The sequence below is a fragment of the Cibotium barometz genome, chromosome 35 (genome assembly GCF_041138505.1).
Source record: "Cibotium barometz isolate CiBa-2024 chromosome 35, ASM4113850v1, whole genome shotgun sequence".
NCBI lineage: Eukaryota > Viridiplantae > Streptophyta > Polypodiopsida > Cyatheales > Cibotiaceae > Cibotium > Cibotium barometz.
In genome coordinates this window covers 9760907-9774641 of record NC_141080.1, presented here as the reverse complement: position 1 = coordinate 9774641, position 13735 = coordinate 9760907, and the positions used below count along the sequence as shown (strand labels likewise).

Below are 13735 nucleotides of genomic sequence, written 5' to 3'. Positions count from 1 at the left end.
AGCTTCATGGAGAAATATTTGGGTCGGATAAGAGAAAAACACAATCCAATAGCAGGTTGAGTGCTTATGTAGCTGCAATGTTTCAGTATGCACAGAAAGTGGAAGTGGGGGAGATTATGTTGTCTGCTAAAGAAAAATACAGCAAAGTCGAGAAAGAACCACAGTCTGAGAAGGTTGTAGAGCAGAGGTCGGAATGTGATGAGTTGGAACCTGACAAGAAGGAGCTGTATCAGAGTATGCTTACAGTTGGGTACAGTCCGACAGAGGCCTTCAAGGTAATATATGGAGCTCCGAAAAAACCGTATGATGAGGATGTAGAAGTGCAGCCTTTGATTGATGTATCAGGTTCACAAACACCCAAGATGTTGGGGAAGAGTTTCACACTGTCCAAGAAGAGGAAACTTGAATTGGGGGGAACCAAGTTAGTTGCCAAACTTGACTTTGGAGCACAAGTGGTGCATCAACCAGGGTTTGTAGTAAAGGATGTAAGTACTGCTCAGCAGTATCTGAAGGAACTTCAGTCTTTCATCGAGAGTCAGCAGGAGAAGATTGAGCAGCAGCATCTTCTGAATGAGATAGTAACTTCAGATGATTACCAGGATAAAAGTGCGCAGGTGAAGCAGCTTGAGGAGGAATTGAAGCAGACAAAGGAGATGCATATTGCTGAAAAGGCTCAGTTATTGGAACAACATGCATTGGAGATAGCTAAGGTTAAGATGTCTTTAGGAATTTTCAAGGAATGGACAGCAAAAATGGATGAGAGGGTTACATCCGAGTTGGCTACATTGGCTAAAGATAATGCAGAACTGAAGGTTGCTAATGAAGTAATGCAATTGAGACTTCAGCCTTTACAGGTGTTGGAAAAACAGATGTTGATGAATGAAGAGTTGGATGTAAATGGAGTGCTGATGGCACAAGGGGATGTACAGGTTTTGAAGCAACAAATGCATAGCACTATGCAGGATTCTTGGGGAATGATCAAGGAACGGATGTCAACAATGCTCAATTATCCCTATAAGGTTATGACATCAGGGTTTGTCACTCAGCATGAGGCAAGTTTGATAGAAGAGGTTGGTCAGTTAAAGAAAGAACGTGAGTATTGGATTCAGCAGGTACAGGAACTGAAAGAGATGCAGAGTGTGAAGATTCAGAATGATAGGACTGTGGAGGAAATCTTTCAGGACCTAGAAGTTCAGGTGGAAGTACCTATTATCAATTTAAGTGTGCAAACAGCAAGTCAGAATGAGCAGCCAGTGGAGACTTCAGTGGAAGATAAATCAGCAGAAATGACTGAGGTTTTGAAGGAGGATCCAGTTGTTGAAGGGATGCAGGCTGAGCAGCAAAGTGATGTAGTACCTGACATTTGAAGAAGCAACATCAAATTTTCTCATGTGGCCAGTCTTTTCTGATCAAGGGATTGTGAATTCAAGTCCGATTTCCTTGAAATCAACCACCGGGCTGTGCCATGTGTTGAACTATAGATAGAATACCTAATATTTACTTAATAGTTGCTCAGTCGGATATATGTATCTTTGCTCAGTCGGATTATTGCTTAGTCGGACTATTGCTCAGTCGGATTGTTGATCAGTCGGAGTTTGTTATGATCTGGATAGTCGGATATTATCTGTTAATGTCTTGTGACATTCTAGTTACAACTGTTTAAAACTGTCTGAAGGTCGCCTATTTATAGGGGCTTTGTAGTCGTCTTTTTCAAGTAGTGAGTAGTAAGTACTAAGAGAAGAAGGAGAAGGCAATGTATGACTTATCTTGATCAGTCAGATATGGTATTTCAGTTTCATTCTGTTATTCTCTATCTTGTTTAGCAAATTCCTACTCAATTTGTGTTCTCTATGTTCAGTTTATGTTTAGTCTGATATGGTAATTGAAGCTAGTGTTACCTAATGGAGGTGTTTTGCTGTGTCAGTAGTATTTAGTCGTGTTGTGTTTATGGACCCTAAACACTAATGTATTATTAAACCCTAACCATAGAGGGAAGCAATCTCTCTTCTCACACAATGCATAAAGCCATAATCCATCATCTACAACATACTACATGTGTTATGTCCACACACTGCTAACCCTAGCTAATGTCCACACACTATGACCAGCTGCCACGCAGTCATTTATGTCTCACACATGTTACTACCTAACATGCCAGCACATAGTGCAGCTGGCACAAGATGACATCGAGCTTGAATCTCAACAGTCCCTCTCGAGCTCATGATGTACTGCCATAGATGAAGATGTAAATGAGCTTGGGCTATCAAAGCTCTCAACACTCCCCCTCAAGCTCATCCCATGTACTCCCAACATAGTTTGGAAGTACTCAAACTTCTCCCTGCTAAGTGGCTTTGTAAAGATGTCGGTCACCTACTCTTCAGTCTCTTCACATATTGCAAATCTATTGTACCATCCCCAACACTTTCTCTTTGACAAAATGATAGTGGACCTATATATGTTTGGTCCGCACATGAAAAACTAGATTCTTGGCCAACTGTATGCTCCTTATGTTGTCACAATGAATGACAACCTTGCCATTAATAGGCTCACCCAAATTAGCCAAGAGACTCTTTAACCATACTCCTTCACATGTAGCAATAGCTACACCCCTGCATTCAGCCTCTATACTAGATAAAGCAATAGTAGGTTGCTTCTTGCTACTCCAACTCGCCACTGCACTTCCAAATGTAAAGGCATAACCACTAGTAGACCTCCTATCATATGAGCTACCTTCCCAATCTACGTCTGTATAGCCGTGTACATCCAAGCCTTTACCATGCTCATAAAGATAACCATAATGTGCAGTGCTCTTTGCATAGTGCATAATGCATCTCACTGCATCCAAATGAGGTTTTCTGGGGCTCTGCATAAATTGGCTTACTAGCCCCACAACATAACTGAGATCCGGTCGTTTGATAGTCATGTAAATAAGACTGCCAACAACCATTTTTCTATACAAAGATGGATCATCCAACTCTTCACCAAAATCAGCCCGCAGCTTCACATTTTGCTCCAAAGGTGTACTCATTGGCTTACACTCTGTCATCCCATATTTTGCCAACATATCCAATGCATATTGGCGTTGCACTAACCATGTCCCTACATGGTCTTTGATCACTTCAATCCTAAGAAAATATCTCAATTCATCCAAGTCTTTCATATCAAACTGCCCCACTCAATGCCTTCTTGACATGCATAACATCTGTAGCATGATCTCCTGTGATAATCAAAACATCTACATAAATGACAAGCAAGACAATCCCATGATCTGGTTTCTTCATATAGAGTGAAGAATCTACTGAAGAAACTTGAAATCCAAGGGAGATAAGATATTGGCTTATCTTATCACTCCAAGCACGAGGTGCTTGCTTCAAACCATATAATGCTTTCCTTAATCTGCATACATGAGTGGGGTACCTCGGGTGTACATATGATTCTGGCTGTGCCATATAAACTTCCTCTTGTAAATCACCATTTAGAAATGCATTTTTCACATCCATTTGGTGCGTTTCCCAACCGTTTGCTGTTCCCATCTTTGCAACTGGACTAAATGTTTCATCATAGTCCAAGCCTTGGGTTTGTGCATAACCCTTAGCTACCAACCGCGCTTTATGGTGCTCAATGGAACCATCTGATTTGCATTTCACCTTATAAACCCATTTGCAACCAATGACATTTTTACCTTGTGGTAAGGCAACCAAATCCCAAGTTTCATTATGAACCAATGCATCGATCTCAACATCCATTGCCTTCTCCCATACATGCTTCCCAATAGCTTCTGTATAACATGTAGGTTCCACATGCTTCACCAAAGAGGTCATATATGTGTAATGCATAGCAAAGTCACGATATTTCAACCTATTAACTGGATATTTGACCGTTTGGGACCTCAGCAATGCATGTGGATCACTCTGAACACCTGTCACTCTAGCATGTGGAGGCACATATCTATCCTGCCTTACACTTGGTGTGCGTAAAACTGGTATACCAAGTTCCTCATCCAAACTTTCTAAACTTGATGACTCATAACCTGTAATGCCAATTCCTTCAACCTTCTTTTTCCCTTTATCCACAGCACTACTCCCAGTTCTCACACTCTCATGTCTCAAGCATCCTGACCATGGACGTATAGTGCTACTCTCAGACTCTGCTGGCCCAGACATAGAAATAGAACTTGCTTGTGGCAAGTTTACATACACATCAACATTAATGGAATCAATGACACCCTCATCCTTTACCTTGTACCAACTAGCAAGTTCATCAAACACCACATCTCATGAGATAACCACTTGCCTAGTTTGTGGATTGTAACATTTACATGCCTTGCGATCCTGTGCATACCCAACAAAAACACACTTTTCTGCCTTAGGATCCAACTTCCTCCTTCTCTCGTCTAGCACATGCACATAAGCTATTCAACCTAACACTTTGAGGTGTCCAATGTCTGGCCTAAAACCTGTGAGACGCATCTTTGGCGTACTTCCATGTATGGCTACTGTGGGTGTCTTATTACATACACTGCTGTGGCACACGCTTCTGTCCAATAATAGTCTGGCAAGCTCTTTTCATTGAGCATTGCCCTCATGTCCAATTCTATAAACAAGCATTCCTCAGCTCAACCACACTCTAATAAGTGTTTCAGATACTCCAAAATACTCAATGAACTTCACTGTTGATGTAGAAAATCAAACTGATTGCATTCAAATTGAACTGGCATACGCAGTCCAAAGTACCCTATTCTGGCGTGCTTTCCAAGGTTTCAAATTGCAATGTAGTGGTTCAATCAAGTTTGGATAATTTTCATTGACACCTAAACAAGCTCAATGTTGCATATCAACACCAACCAAGGTGCGTACATACCAAAAATATAAAATCCCCTTCTCTATTTTGAGAAAAACAAAAAAAAACCAATAAAACCTAGTAGTAAAAGTGCTTTAATTCCTTTGATTCTTGTCCAAATTGAGAGACCAAGCATTCATTAGCTTAGCAATGATGTCCACTAACTCCATATAAAAGGAATTAGACCAATTGTTTAAGTTGAGAGAGTAATTAGCTGATTAATGACCCTCTATTTCACTGATCACTGTAGACAGCTTGTTTAATCAGCTCATAATCAGCTCCATAATGCATAATTACTTCAACCAACCACATACAAACCTTCTTAAGTGTGTATACCACAAATTGCTAAGAAAATTTTGAATTTAATCAATCACCAAAGTAGAATTTGGCTTCCACTTTTGCAAAGTATTGAGATTTCTGTACTGTTTTTGCCCTATAGGCTACACCGCCTGCTCCTGAGGAGATTTGAGAGGTTTGTAGTGGCTTTTGAAGGTATAGGTGAGTTCCCAACACTCTTAGGCATGTGCACAATCCATCTCTGAGGTGATTTTTGTAAAAAATTGGCTTTAATTTCATCCACAATGGACATCTCTTCTCTGTTTTTGTGAGGACTTCAAACCAATGAATTTCCACTCACTAATATGCATCAAATTTGCTCCAAATTCAATGTAGGGCTTGCACATGAGTTGCCAATACATTCCCATTTTCCAGATACATGATTCTTTGCAACCATTTGTCTCATACATTCACCACACTCGAGCTTCAATGGAGAGCTTGCAAAAAAGAAATTTTTCCTTTGCTTTGGGCAACTCAAATATGTTGTTGTTTGGGTTTTTGAACCTGCAATCCGCTCAAGGATGTTTAGCATTCCTTACCCAGTATGCCAAGCTCTCAGATTTGATGAAAATCAGTGTGCTCCAAGCTTCACAGCTCCAATGGCAAGCTTCACAGCTTTTTTCACAGCTTCTTCTCCCTCTTCTCTCACTCACTCATAAACCCTAATAGAGAGCAGCAGGCTCTGATACCATGATGACAAACAGGTAGAGGGAGAGGAGACACACACATAGGAGGAAACCCTACTGTATTATCAAACCCTAACCATAGAGGGAAGTAATCTCCCTTCTCACATAATGCATAAAGCCATAATCCATCATCTACAACACACCATAATCCATCATCTACATGTGTTGTGTCCACACACTGCTAACCCTAGCTAATGTCCACACACTATGACTAGTTGGATGTGGTCATTTATGTCTCACACATGTTACTATCTAGCATGCCAACACATAGTGCAACTGGCACAAGCTGACATCGAGCTTGAATATCAACATACTTGATGTGGAAAATGTGGAAAATGTGGAAATATGTAGGGGAGAAGAGAGCTTGAGCTCTTGCAAGCACACACACACTCACACAAACCCTAGAAGAGAACACACAAGGTGAGAGGCTAAAAAATTATTCTTCTTCTTCACAGAACAAAAGATGTCTACAAAGAAGATAAAGTGACTACACACATAATAGAGTATGTACAAGTGGTCCGTAATGTGAACACGCTAAGAGGAGTGGGTAGATGTGGACTAGTTAGTGTATTCCAGCTGTAGAATCTTTGGCAAAGATATGTCGGTGCGAGCTACCAAACCTGCCATTGATATAAATGTCAAATGGTCATACAGGCGCCTCATGAGTGGTAGTTCATGTTGAGCTTGAATCTCAACACTCCCCCTCAAGCTCAACTCCAGCTCATGAACTCCAAGCATATCTCAAAATCTGCAGAGCTTCTCAGCTCCTAAGGCCTTTGTAAAGATGTTAGCAACCTAATCTTGTGTGCTAACGTAGGCCGTCGATGTCGCCTACCAAGACTCTCTCCCTGATGAAGTGGTAATGCACCTCAATGTGTTTTTTTTACGTATGAAAAATTGGGTTCCTGGCCAATCGTATACTGCTAAGATTGTCACAATATATGAAAACCTTTCTCTCTGCATGCAACCCCAAATCAGCAAGAGCTTGCGTAACCAAGCTACCTCACATGCTACCACCGCACCTTCTCTGTACTATGCCTCTATGCTCGACAAGGCAACTGTTAGATGCTTCTTGCTGTTGCATGTCACAGCAGCACTCTCCAATGAAAACATAAATCTACTAGTAGATCTCCTGTCTCTGAGATGCTACCTACCGTACCCATATAGCTCCATTTGTACACCTACTGCATAAAATAATGCATAATCAATAGTGGCCCTCAAATATCAAAGTGTGCATCGTACACTAAAAATATGTGGTTAGCACGAAACCTACATAAACTCGCTCTCTAAGCCAACAGTGTAGCTCAAATCTGGCCTATTGATCGTGACATAGATCAGACTCCCCATAATCTTCCTGTACATAGTGGGATCCTCCAACACATAACCTGCATCCACACTAAGCTTGCCATTTTGATCTAATGGCACCGAGATTGGCTTGGAAAACATGTCCAATGCATACTGTCTTTGTGACAACCAAATACCCTCAGGTGTGTGAGTGACCTCAATTCCCAAAAATAGCACAGATCTCCCAAAACCTTCATCTTAAACTTCCTTTTGAGAAGACTTTTCACACGCTCAATCTCTTCCAAGTTGTCACCCCCAACAATAAGATCATCTACATATATGGTGATGATCACAATACCCTTTTCACTCTTGCGCACATACAAAGAGTGATCTACATTTGCCATATGAAAACCAATAGTGATAAGATACTCAACAATCTTGTCATGCCATGCTCATGGAGCTTTCTTCAGCCCATACAAGGCATTACGAAGCTTACATATACATACTCTGGGTGACCTGTATCTTCAAAACCTAGTGGCTGATCCATATACACCTCTTCTTGCAAGTCACCATGCAAGAAGAAGTGGATGATCCATATACACTTCTTCTTGCAAGTCACCATGCGAGAACGCATTTTTTACATCCATTTGATGATGTAAAAACTAGCCTTTAGTTGCAGCCACCATAATCACAACTCTCACAGTTGCCATCTTTGCAACTATGAAATATGTATCCTCATAATCAATCCCATGTGTCTGCGCATATCCTTTGGCTACCAATCTAGCCTTGTACCTGCTTATGTTACTATCACTGTTATGTTTCACCTTATACACCCACTTACAGCCAATAGCTTTCTTGCCTTCAGATAATGACACCAAATCCCAAGTCTCATTTTCATACAATGCATCCATCTCCTCATCCATAGCTTTCTCCCAACACACATTTCCAATAGCCTCATCAAAGCATGTGGGTTCTACAACCTGCACAACTTTTGACATATACACATAGTGATGTGCCACATAACCATCATAAGTCAACCTCTGCACAGCATTTTTTCCTCTTCCAAATCTTTATAACTTTGCATTCATGGCTTCCATAGCCTTCTTCACACCACGTGTCCTCAGTGCTGGAATCCCAAGCTCCTCATCAAGGCTCATCTCTGAGCCACTAGAATCTCCATTAACAAGAGAATGCCCTACAGAAATATTAGGCATCCCAAGGGGCTCAACCACTTTCTCTTTGCCTTTATGTGATGTACCAACTACATTTTCAGGATTGGTATTATGACATAGCCTGCCACTCCATGGTCTATCAATGAGGACTCTCCTGGTCCACTCAATGACTATGATTGCTAACTTGAATTCTGTGCAACCACATTTCCACTTACATCAGCCCCCAATAGCACCCTTTTCAGTAGCATACCAGCTACTCATCTCATCAAATACAACATCCCTGCTTACCCCCTCAATTCACTTGTAGAGCAGGATTATAACATTTATATCCTCTTTGCTCAAGGGAATACCCAATAAACAAACATTTCTTTGCTTGTGGATCTAGCTTGGTACGTTGTCGTGACGTGGGCGGTGTCGCTGGGAAAGTGCGAGACTTCTGGCTGTGAGAGTATGTGGTTGAACTTCAAAGGGCACCACATTTATATAAACATCATTAATAAAAACCATGAGCAAAGACAGCTCATAATCCCATAAATACCTTAAACCATAGCCAACAGGCCCACAGAAACCTGTCACCTTCACTATTCACAGGCTTCCTAAAAAGACATAGATGATCATGGTCTTCCTCAGCAACATACTTCCAGATGACGTAAAAAGATAAGGACAATTGACACTGTGTAAGCCACCCTTAGGAGCTCCACAAACACAACCAATCTTCCTCTACTAAAATTTGTCCATGATTTCTTCCAGCTCCCTGGACTACTCCACCTGCAGATTTAAGTGGAAAGCTGCTGCTAGTAACGGAATGCACATAAGGGATTCATCCACGCTCATCATGGCCCCAGCATTGTCAAACTCGCCGCAATAATTTGGTGCAGAAAAGATGGTCACCAGATGCCTCTCTGCAAAGAACTCATAGCCTTCCTCTACAACCTGATGTGCCCGGCAAATGAGATCCAGGTCATGCTTCTGTAGGAACTCATTTACTCTATCAGTCCCAAAAGTGTAAGAGACCCCTCTGTCATTCTCACCCCAACCTGAGATGTCTTTGTCTGGGTCAGACCATAGTAAATCGCACAACAATCCCTGATTCGGAACATCTGTGGGACGTGGAATACACTTTATTTGATTCAAACTACTCAAATTAGGAGAAAGCCCACCATGCATGCACAGTATCTTCTCATCAATGAGAGCTGCCAGGTAGGCAGTTAAAGCATTCAGTGAATGCCTTCCACAGCCTTACATTGAATCGCCTCTTGCATACATCATAGAAACCATAGATTCGGTTGATTGAAGCACATTCATGGTTACCCCTCAGCAGAAAGAAGTTCTCTGGGTACTTGATTTTATAAGCAAGGAGGAGGCATATTGTTTCAAGGCTTTGCTTGCCTCGATCAACATAATCTCCTAAAAATAGATAATTGGCCTGTGGCGGAAAATCACCATATTCAAAAAGCCTCAACAGATCAAAGTATTGTCCATGAACGTCACCACAAATCTTGATCGGGGCTTCGAGCTCCAGCAGGTTGGGCTGCTGCATGAAGATGGTCTTGGAGGTAGAGCAGAGCTGCCGGATCTCATTCTCTGAGAGCTGCACCTGCTTGCCGGGGCGGGAGCCTCCCCATTTCGAGTAGGCGAGCCCCTATGTCGTCCACGATGGCCGGGTCCATGAAACGCTGCTCCGGCCTGGTTATTTCTGGATCCTCCCGGCAAATCGGGCCTCTCCACACCTTTTTCAGCTGAAAACACGTTTATTCCGTTTTGAAATTCCACATTGCCCTCATTTTTCTCCCATTTTTCTTGGATTGATAAGTATCACATTCTTTATGGCTCCTTTACACCATATCTTTGCTTAGGGGCTGTTCCCATGCATAACATCAAAAAGACTCATTTGGCCTCATTTAACATTTGCTATCCCCGCATTATTTTCACTGCCATCAATACTCATTTAGTCAGGACCACGGCCATGACCTTGACTAATCATACTGCCTTCATGCCCATGCATCTGAGTTCATATGGTATGGTCTGTGAGCTTCTTTCACTACATGGATGTGCCACAGCACGACATCGACCCCCTCTAAACCTGCACATCCTCCGGTATGTGCCACCAAGTTGCTATATAGGCTAATCTTCATTCAAATTTTTACTGATTTGCCTTCATCTTTATCAAATTTTGGCACGTTATCTTCAGCTTTTTCATCCTCTGAACCCACATTCTCATCAAGGCTTTCCTGACTGGTTGAATTTCCTGTATTGATCATCCTGCTCATAAGAAGCCTATTTTCAAGGGTTGTTAAAACTCCATCTTCATTCTCTTTGCCAGCTAATGCAACTTGCACAAGTGTTGGTTTGGCATCCCCCTAGTTGAAATTCTCACAGCTTTTACTTTCATAAGATACAGTTTGATTGTTCTCAGAGCAGTCCACAACTGTGTTTCTAGATTCCCCATGCGTGTCGAGAATATCTGCAAAAGATAGCATTGCATCGTAGTATTGCCCATCTTGCATGGTTAAGCCAACATCATCCTCGTTCAAACCTTCTTCCCTCATCATAGCCATCACCTTCTCAGCATCATCCCCCCTGCCAGCTGCAGCATATATGTTTGCTAACATGACATAAGGTACAGTGTCCTCTGGATTCATATCGAAGAGGCGAAATGCACCTCGTTCTCCTCACACCACATCCACCTCCTTCCGGCATGCACTCAGCAAGGTGGTCCATGACACAACACTGGGTTCAAGTGGCATATTAATAATCAACTCCTCTGCCTCAACCAACCGGCCTGTCCTTCCAAAGAGGTCAATCATGCAGTTATAATGATCAACATTTGGCACGATCTCATGATCTTGTTTCATGGCATCAAAGCAACGGCAACCCTCTCTTAACAGACCGGCATGGCTACATGCAGAAAGTACACTAAGAAAGGTGATTGAAGTTGGCTTCATGTTGTCCAAGCGCATTTGCTCATAGAGTGAAAGTGATTGTTTACCCAATCCATTTTGACAATAAGCTGCAATGATTACATTCCACGAGATTACATTCCGCTTGGGCATCCTATCAAACACCCTCTGAGCATCTTTGATGCTCCCACATTTGCTGTACATGTTTATGAGGGCAGTCCCTAAAACAATGTTAGATTCACATGCATTGCAAATAATATATTTATGTAGCTGTTTGCCTTCAGATAGGGCTGCACAGTTGGCGCATGCCGAAATCATGCTGATGAGTGTCACATCATCACGCTCCGACATATTTTCATAAACTCTGCACGCATGTGAAAATCGGCCACATTTTCCATACAAGTTAACGAGGGCAGTCTGGATGACAATATCCTGCTCAAAGGCACTTCCCATGATGCAAGCGTGCATCTTCTTGCCTGTGGCTATGGCCACAGCACTGGCACATGCATCAAAAGTGCTTACAAATGTGACCTTATTAGGTAATGTGCCTTCTTGTAGCATTTGCCCAAAGACTTGGAGGGCATCCTGGCTCCTCCCATTTTGTGAATGTGATCCAATCAATGCATTCCAAGATACCACATTTCGCTTGTGCATCTTATAGAACATCTTACGTGCATCCACTAGACTGCCACATTTTCCATACAAGTTGACAAGAGCAGTCTCGACAACAATGCTCCCTTCAAAACTGCAGCTCAAGATATGGGTATGTATTTGCTTACCTTTAGCTGGTGATCCATGGCCAGCACATGCATCAAGGGCACTAACAAAGGTGACCAGATCTGGCATCAATCCATGCAACATCATGAGATCAAACAGGAAAAGTGCATGACTACCTTTCCCACATTGAGCATATGTAGCAATCATAGCAGTCCAAGAGACGGAATCATGGTGAGACATGCTGTTAGATTCTCTGCCATACATGGTGATAAGAGCCGTACCCACTGCAACATCCATTTCAAATTCACTGCCATACATGCAAGCATGCATCCACATGCCTGCTTTGAGGGTGGATTGGTGGGTAAGAGCGGTGAAGAGGCTAATGAAGATGAACTTGTGAGGCAAGAATCCTTGAAGCTGCATTTGCCCTACTAGGTGGAGGGCTTCAATGTGATGTCCATGCATAGCATGAGCGTTGATGGCGAAATTCCAAGCGAAGAGATCCAGCTGATGCATTCTGGCAAACAGGGAGTGCACCTCATCCAGGGCACCACAGCTGCCGTACATGTGCAAGAGAAGGTTGACCAAAAGCAGGCTTTGCTCATGCCCATGTGTGATGATGTAGTCGTGGGCATGTCTGCCTTCCAGTAAAGCCTTCGCCTTCCACCGATGCCCTGTACTGCTTCAAATCACCATGAGCTTCTTTTCAAAGACTCTAACTGGTTGCAGCCATTAACTGGCACATAGTTTATTCATGTATTACAAATGAGCATTCCATGTGTACATATAATGCCATCATATATGGCTTTCCTGAACAACGAGTAGAGCTTTAATCTCCATGTTCATACACTCAATTCTACAGCATTCTGCATTGGCATTCCTTTTATCCTTCTGATGTTTTGGGCTTTCTCTATGTCGAACCATTCATTCAGATTATCATTGCATACATTTAGCCCTGTTTTTCAAAGAGTTTCTTTCAGATATTCCGACAATTAGAGTACAAAGAAGTGTCCACCTTTCCGGCATTCATAAGTTCTTGAGCATTCTAACTGTTTGGCAACTTGTAGGGAAGACCTCAAGTCAATACAAGCTCCTCACCTTCTTCAGCTAATCAAAAAGGTCGAGTGTCGTAAGCCCTTGAGACAAAGGGTTAGCTTCAAGTCACTACAAGCTCCTCTCTATCCTTGGTTATTGGAATAGATGAGTGTCATAGGGCCTTGAAGTGGCAGGAATGGATCAAGTCATTGCAAGCTCCTCTCCTTCCTCAGCTGTCGAGAAGGATGAGTGTCACAAGCCCTTGTTGCCCATTCTACAGTCCTAAGAGAGAACTACAAGTCTATACAAGCTCCTTGTTACCCCCTTTTCTTGAGGTGAACAAGTGTCATAAGCCCTTGTAATCCTTCTTCTTCCCTAATCCACCTGGGTCAAATGGTACCAACAAATCATACAGGCTCTGCTGCCTGTACCCTTAAGGAATACCCTCTAGATCATAGGCCATCAAGGTTTTCTGCCTCATACTTATGCTGAAATCATCACATACATAGTTCACGGGGATTTCACCACACTCTCACCCCAGCAATTTCACGTCGGGTTCACCAAAGAATGTCGTGACGTGGGCGGTGTCGCTGGGAAAGTGCGAGACTTCTGGCTGTGAGAGTATGTGGTTGAACTTCAAAGGGCACCACATTTATATAAACATCATCACAATAAAAACCATGAGCAAAGAGAGCTCATAATCCCATAAATACCTTAAACCATAGCCAACAGGCCCACAGAAACCTGTCACCTTCACTATTCACAG

General features: G+C 42.4%; 1 pseudogene; it reads right to left on the bottom strand.

The window, feature by feature from the left end:
* Positions 1–9076: 9076 nt before the first annotated feature.
* On the bottom strand, positions 9077–9987 carry LOC147618130 (serine/threonine-protein phosphatase PP1 pseudogene; annotated as a pseudogene).
* Between the last annotated feature and the right edge of the window lie 3748 nt (positions 9988–13735).